Here is a 7,745-nt window from a genome sequence, read left to right as displayed (position 1 = left end):
TATGTATATACTATATATACACTATATCTACACATACAGTATGTGTGTGTGGTGTATGTATATGCAATGAACTGAATGTTTCTGTCCCCCAAAATTCACATGTTGAAATCCTAACCCCCAAAGTTAGGAGATGAGGCCTTGGGGAGGTGATTAGGTCAATGAAGGTGGGGCCTTCAGGAATAGGATTAATGCCCTTATAAAGGAAATCCCAGAGACTCCCTTGACCCTTCTGCCACATGAGGACACAGAAAAGACACCGTGTGTGCACCAGGAAACAGGCCCTAATGAGACAGAGAATCTGCTGGTGCCCTGATCCTGGGCTTGATTCCCGTCCTCTAGAACCGTGAGAAACACGTTTCTCTTGTTTCTAGGCCATGCAGTTCATGGTATTTTGTAATAGCAGCCTAAAGGGACTATGACAATATATATACACACACACATATATTTGAGATCAAGGCTGTGTAATACAAAATTTACAATCAATAATAAAATATGTGTTATTCTTTAATGTAAATTTCACATAGCCCTCGATTCTCATAGATAAAATTCTGTGAAAAGTTTTGGTTGATTTTTGCTAAAACCTTGTATTTTTAGTCAACCTGTGGTTGTAATTCAACCATGATTTGTCAAATGGAGATGCACTCCAATCTGGTAATTCTTTTCCCAGTAAGTCTATTGTTGCTAACTCTGATATGTGCACTGACGTTAAACAATTTCTCATACTCGTGAAAATCATATTCATTAAACAGAAACCTCTTTCAGCTCCAGCACTACTCACTACAATCATGCTACCTTCACAGAGTTGCAGGAATCAGAGCATCATTTCAGTGTGTATTATTTACTAATGGATGCATTTAATAACTGGCCTCAGAAAATGTAGTGATCGGTTCATTGTGCATCACCATGAGCAGCCAGGACAACCACACTGCTGTAAGAGGCTCCTAGTTCTGCCAATAAACCATTGGCTCACCCTACTTTTAGAAGCTCGAATCCATTCCCTGTAACTGCATTGTTGGTGACTGTGACATCGTATTCTTCAGGCACCAGTCAAGGGGTGAGGGGGGGAAAGGGGGCTATGGGGTGGGAGCCTGGCATCCTGTCTGTGACCTGGGCTCTGTGTAACCTGCGCTTGCAGACCTTTAAATTGCTCCTCATGGGTGAACAGACAGGGCCACTGAAGGACAGCATAGGAGGGGCTGCCCCGGGAGCCACGTGGACTCTCTAATGGCTGCAGCCTCTCAGCTTCTTAAAGCCAGGGAGAAGACATTCTTACAACTTCCTGTACTTGGGAAGAATCTGAAGAGTCTGGCTCCACTTATAAAACCAAGTTTATTTCACATTTTTAGAAACCTCATGGTGCAGGGAAAATAATCAGAGAATAGGGGTTTGACTGCTAACTTGAACATTGGAGTGAGTAAGCTATTCAATCTCTAAATTTCCATGTCCAAATTTTGGCTATAAAACGGAAATAACAAGGATACATATACTTAAAGCATGCAATTATGCATTAAGTATCAATCAAGTTTTAGCTCATTAAAAATTGAATGAGAAAATATGCATGTGAGAATCCTTGTAAACAACAAACGCAATTTACACTGTTTAAATTTACCAGTGTGCAAAAGTGGTGGCATCCGTCAGGACAATCCACAGAACTGCTCCTGAAATTCCCACGGAAGCAACACCAGAGCAGCAAGAATTGGGTCTTTGTTATGCTTTGAAATTTCCTGTTCGTGATTAAGACAAAGAAAAGATGCAAACACCTGAGGAGGTTAAAAAAAATTCTCCAAAATTTCAGACAAAAAGTTTAATTTTTTCCAAGCTAATTTTTCCAGTTATTTTATTATTATTTTAGGAGGATGAATAATGTCAACACAGGCCAGGCACAGTGGCTCATGCCAGCACTTTGGGAGGCCAAGGCAGGCAGTTCACTTGAAGTCAGGAGTTTGAGACCAGCTTGGCCAACATGGTAAAACTACTAAAAATACAATAGCCAGGCATGGTGGCACATGTCTGTAATCCCAACTACTTGGGAGGCTGAGGGAGATAATCGCTTGAACCTGGAAGGAGGGGCTTGCAATGAGCCGAGATCATGCCTCTGCACTCCAGCCTGGGTGACAGAGTGAGACCCTAAATAAAAAAATAAATAAATATAGTAAATACTACTAATAATGTCAATATAAACTATTTCCATAATGCTAGTCACCTTTACATTCCAAGATGATTTTTTTTGTTTTGTTTTGTTTTGTTTTGTTTTGAGACGGAGTCTCGCTCTGTCACGCGGGCTGGAGTGCAGTGGCCGGATCTCAGCTCACTGCAAGCTCCGCCTCCCGGGTTTACGCCATTCTCCTGCCTCAGCCTCCCGAGTAGCTGGGACTACAGGCACCCACCACCTCGCCCGGCTAGTTTTTTTTGTATTTTTTTAGTAGAGACGGGGTTTCACCATGTTAGCCAGGATGGTCTCGATCTCCTGACCTCGTGATCCGCCCGTCTCGGCCTCCCAAAGTGCTGGGATTACAGGCTTGAGCCACCGCGCCCGGCCATCCAAGATGATTTTTAATTCAACAACTTTTTGTTGAGCACGCTCTTGTGTCAGGCATGGTCCTAGGCTCAGGGGATGCCTGACCTTGTAAAGTTCCAAGTAAGTAGCTCTCGAAAAACTGCAAATATGTAGCTTTTTATGTAAATCAATACTCAGTGTCAGCATCTAATTTCTGAGTGCTCAGATGTAATAATGCTGTCCTGCAAGCTGTAAAACAAACTGGCTGGTGAGGCAATAAGGAAGTGTCCCAGTGTGTGAGAGGAAAGGGCCCAGCCCCGCCTGGCAGAGCTTCCGCTTGCACAAGTCTGCGTTCAATAACACAAAGCAACAGGAGAGGCGAGATTCTGAGGAGGATTCTGAAAACATAACGCATTACACAAAAATGTGAAGCAAAAGATTGCATACATTTGGGTGGATAGTGGGAAGGTGGCGTTTGCTTGCTTGCTTTTATCTTAATTCTCCTTCCAAAATTGAATGTTTTCAGACTTCGCTTGACTACAGCTGCTAACAGAAAACTTAGGACCAGTTACTCTTTTTTTTTTTTTGAGACGGAGTCTTGCTCTGTTACCAGGGCTGGAGTACAGTGGCACCATCTCAGCTCATTGCAGCCTCTGCTTCCTGGGTTCAAGTAATTCTCGTGCCTTGGCCTCCCAAGTAGCTGGGATTACAGGCTAGCACCACCACACCTCGCTAATTTTTGTATTTTTAGTAGAGATGGGGTTTCACCATGTTGGCCAGGCTGGTCTGGAACTCCTGTCCACAAGTGATCTGCCCGCCTCAACCTCCCAAAGTGCTGGGATTACAGACGTGAGCCACCGCACCCAGCCCAGTTACTTTCTTTAATTAACAACATAATATTGATGGTCCATAACAAGCCGATAAAAGCAAAAAGATGCCTTGACAATCCACAGATCATAGCTCAATTTGAAACAAACGAAAAACATTTAAATGTAAATTAATTTGGTATGTTTATAATTATTGTCTAAATAGATGAACAAGCCATATTTCAGATATATTTCTAATCAATCAAATGACTACAAGAAAGTCTCTTACCTACTTTTGGGGAGGTGTTTTTTCAAGGACAGTAAGTCCTCACATAACATCATGAATAGGTTCTTGGAAACTGCAACTTTCAAAAGTACGAATATAGACAAGATTTATGTACAGGTATGTTCACATCAGTGCTATCCATTAGAGAAGAAATATTGGTTATAAAATTATGTTTGTCAATAGATTTAAATATGAGGAAGCCATTAAAGGTCATATTTTCAAATGGTAATATCTAGGGATTCTACAATATAACGTTTACAAAAATAAACAGGATACAAAACTGTGTGTATAATACAATAAACAGTATTCTATGCAAGATACATATAATGTATTTATTATAGTATTTTATTAATATATAGTATATTATTAATATATATTATAAATACATACACATATATAGAAAAAAAGCTGGAAGGAAATACACTCAAAATACTAACAGTAGTTTTCTCTAGGTGGTGGGATTATTGGGGTTTTTATATTCTTACATTTGCTTTCCGTTTTATCAGTTTTTCCACATGAGCCTGAAGATCTGCCAAAAAGGAAAGAATATGTTGGCCAGGCTGACCCAAGTTTTGTGGTTTCTATGACAATTATACTTCTAATTCTAAAATAATAAACTGACATCATTTTTAACATCTTAGATATTTTAGTGCAATAAGTAATATGTTCATAATGAAAAATTTGGCAAGTACAGAAAAGTCAAAAGAATTAAAGAGAGAGCTGTGCAAATTTCCACCAGTCAGAAGGAAAGGCTGATATTAACATCCCACAGTTGTCTGAATCAGGGCTTTCTAGCTACGCCATGGGGTATATTTGCCATGGAAGTGCCTCATGAGCTGCCAACAGGGAGGCTGAGGACTGGCTGGGTCATGCAGTCTGGGTGAGATGCCGCCAGAGAAACTGCCCCCCCCCCCACCACCAACCAACTTGAATCAATCCCCTTGTACATAATTAGAGTTTCACGTAACAATTCACCTGAAGAAAAGCTCCATCCATGGCAAAACTAATAAAAGCAACCTTGGTTACCTCTTCTTAACCTTGGTTACCACATCTTAAGCCTCTTCCCTAAAGCTAAACATTTAGGTTGCTTCCAGTTTTTCTAACCACAGACTGGAAGCCAGAGTGAATGTCTGTGTATAGCCATCTTTGCTCACATTCTGCTTCTGTGATTGAAATTTCAGGAAAAAACTCACCATCATTTTCAAAGCTCTTGATATTTTCAAACTGCCCACACAAAAATCAACCTGTTTACACCTGCATCAACTTGCCCATCTAACCAAACCTTGCATGCATTGAGCATAATCTAAAACAATCTTTAATTTGACAGATTTAAAATGGAGTCCTTCGTTGTGCCTGTCACATTTTACGGAATGTGCGTCCCTTGGGGATCTCTTCCAAGAACTCTTCGGCCAGCACAAGCTGCCATCCCGCCAGCCCCTACGTAGAGGACATAGCACCTCCCCACTAAAATGATGCTGGAGTTCTCCAAGTGGACTTGTGCTTGGGTTTTCTTCTCACTAGGCTCCCAGGTAACCACATGATTGAACTCACAGCAGCCCAGGCTGTGGAATAAGCCCCCAGGAAAAATGGCAGAAGCCAGGGTCTAACATACCCCCTTTCCAAATACTCTAGAGCTAGCCTCTCAGAACGGGAAGGTGTCCTGGAGAGCAATCACCTTTGAGGTCTTTGGTTGCATAAATAACGGCTTTGAGCCCAGGACGGGAAAAAACTCTACCAGTTAATGATACAGCCGGGACCCAAACCTGGTTTCCTGCGAGTCTAAGCCCGGTGACTTCCCCACTGCTGGCCTCCAACCTGGGATGACGTCAAACGCGGCAGACGTGAGTCCTGACCCATCACCCTTCTGCCTGATCACAGACCCTCCACGTAGGGCCCGTCAACATCATCGATATCTAATAATAATAAACAAGGCTTCTTGACCGAGAGGGCGAGCGGAGACTGAAATCTACCTCGAAGACAGGGCTACAATATAAAAGCAGAAAGAAAACAAACTGGGAGAGATGCTCCTTGAGCCAGAAGAGCTCTCAGAACTCAATTTTAGAAGTCAGCATGCGAATGACCACAAGGGGGAGCGCTATTTTCAAAATATAGAAACCACAGTCCTAATCCCCGCGCCCCAACCGGCTTTCAGCTGAAACGGCTTTAGCTTTAGAACATCAAAGGACTTGTTGCAAAGATTTGCTCACCAAATCCACTGGCTCCCATTCAGATTTTGTGCCAACCTACAGTCTACAGCTTGTAGTCATTAGAAGCTAAAGCTTTCAATTTTTGTCCCTAGATTATTGTTTTAAAAGTAAATACGGTACAATGGAGAAATACATACATGTGTGACACATATACACATATGATAATACATAATGTGTATATATGTAACTTAAAACAAAAACACAAGTTAAAAAATGTGTATTATCAGCAACAGAATTTTAAATATATTTTAAACATATACAGTATATATTTAATATACACCATGAAATAGAATATAAAACATTTTAATGTTTTAATATAAAATTATATATAGTACATATTTAAATATTTTTAAGTATATAAAATATGTTTATTGTATTTATATATAATTGTTTATATTATATATTTAAAATTCTCTTGAGTGATAAATCCATGCTTGAAAACTCAAATTATATTTAAAACACCCATTAAATATATTATTTATTATATTTATATGTACAGTAATATACTAAATGTATTTTTATATATAATAATGATTTAAAGTACTTATTTAAAATTCTCTGTTGCTGAGTGATAAACACATGCTTCATAACTTCTCTGGTTCTGTTTTATTCATTATAATCCCCCAAAACCCTGAAAGAAACAGAGTAACCTTTTTATTGACCCACTGGAGTGATTTAATTTTTCTGTTTCACTAGCCCATATCTGTTCACGTATAGCTGAAAATAACACAGAAACAGCAGGTTAAAATGGAAGGGAAACGGACAATAGCTGCTGTTCCCAGCTTAATTAGGAGAGAAAGCCAGAGTAAAATAAGACAGTCTATTGCAGCTAAGAGGAAGAAATTCTTTAGTCTCAACCAAATATGTAAATATAACATCTCTCTTCTAATATTCTTAGTGCTAAATCCTAGTATAGAGCTGACTAAGGCAAGGGCGAACCACATATTTAATGGCCATTATTATGCTACTCTGAGGAAAATTCTCTCAGTGTCTAAAATTTTAAAAGTTGGATTTTAATTAGATCTTATCAGTAACCCTAAAATGCAATGTTTCCCATCCCCCGGAAGAAAACAAACAAAACAAAACTCACACCATCCCCAAAACTAGGCTTAATGAATAACCACATGGAAACTATGAAAAGATGTTTCATGAACTACATGGCAGATAGAACTAAGTGGGAGGAAAACCTGCCACGGCTTCTCTTAAGGGCATATTCAGGCTTTACTTCAGAAAAGGGAAAGCATCTGAAAAGATGGGAAGAATTTCTCACCACCCTGCAGGCAGCTCTCTCCTCCCAGTACCCAGGACCTGAACTCGGAAACTACCAGCAACACACAGGTGAGTCATTCTTTGTGCTATGCAGTTACCCTTAGTGCTGTCCACCCCTCGTCCCATCCCTCTTTTAATCTATATTCATTCAGAGACAGGAGCTTAAAAAGCAAGCAAAGAAAAACCACCTGTGCAGAAAGTAGAAGAAACTGCTGGTGGCTCATCGCATCGTAGGAAAAACAGTGCACGTGAGCAAAGCTGTCTGAGTAAGAGAAGAGTACGAAAGAAACACGCACAGCAGCATGTTAGAAACTGAAGTTTCTCGTGCCCTCCTTGGACTCAGAATACAATACCGGAGAACAATCAGATAAGGCAGGAGAAGTTAGAAGTTTGGGGAAATAGAGCTTCTGTAGGCAACTGTGAGGAATCAGGAACAGGCTGGGAGCAGGCACGGCCCGCGTATCCTCCACCGAGAGCACTAGGATAGGACTCCGCACACGAGGACCAGACCTGGACGATGAGCTAACCCTCGCTCTTGACAAGCACTGGCTCTCTACAGATATCACTTCCTTTAAGGATGAGTAAATAAGGGAGGAAAAACTACGGGGTGGGGCGGGGCCTGGGGGTTAATTTTTTAAAGCTACAGAAAATAGGAAAGAGACTTCATCTCAATGGTTTAG

At 40.6% G+C, this 7,745-nt stretch overlaps 1 long non-coding RNA gene across 1 annotated transcript; it reads right to left on the bottom strand.

Moving 5' to 3' along the window:
- Positions 1-2,081: 2,081 nt before the first annotated feature.
- LOC115892467 lies at positions 2,082-4,102 on the bottom strand. Its single transcript, XR_004052352.1, has 3 exons — positions 4,075-4,102; positions 3,593-3,668; positions 2,082-2,127 (listed from the first exon to the last, which is right to left on the bottom strand). It is a non-coding gene; the product is annotated as an uncharacterized LOC115892467 (long non-coding RNA).
- Between the last annotated feature and the right edge of the window lie 3,643 nt (positions 4,103-7,745).

Source organism: Rhinopithecus roxellana, chromosome 2 (genome assembly GCF_007565055.1).
Source record: "Rhinopithecus roxellana isolate Shanxi Qingling chromosome 2, ASM756505v1, whole genome shotgun sequence".
Taxonomy (NCBI): Eukaryota; Metazoa; Chordata; class Mammalia; order Primates; family Cercopithecidae; genus Rhinopithecus; species Rhinopithecus roxellana.
The sequence above is the reverse complement of the archived record's forward strand: the minus strand, read 5'-3'. Positions and strand labels throughout refer to the sequence as shown.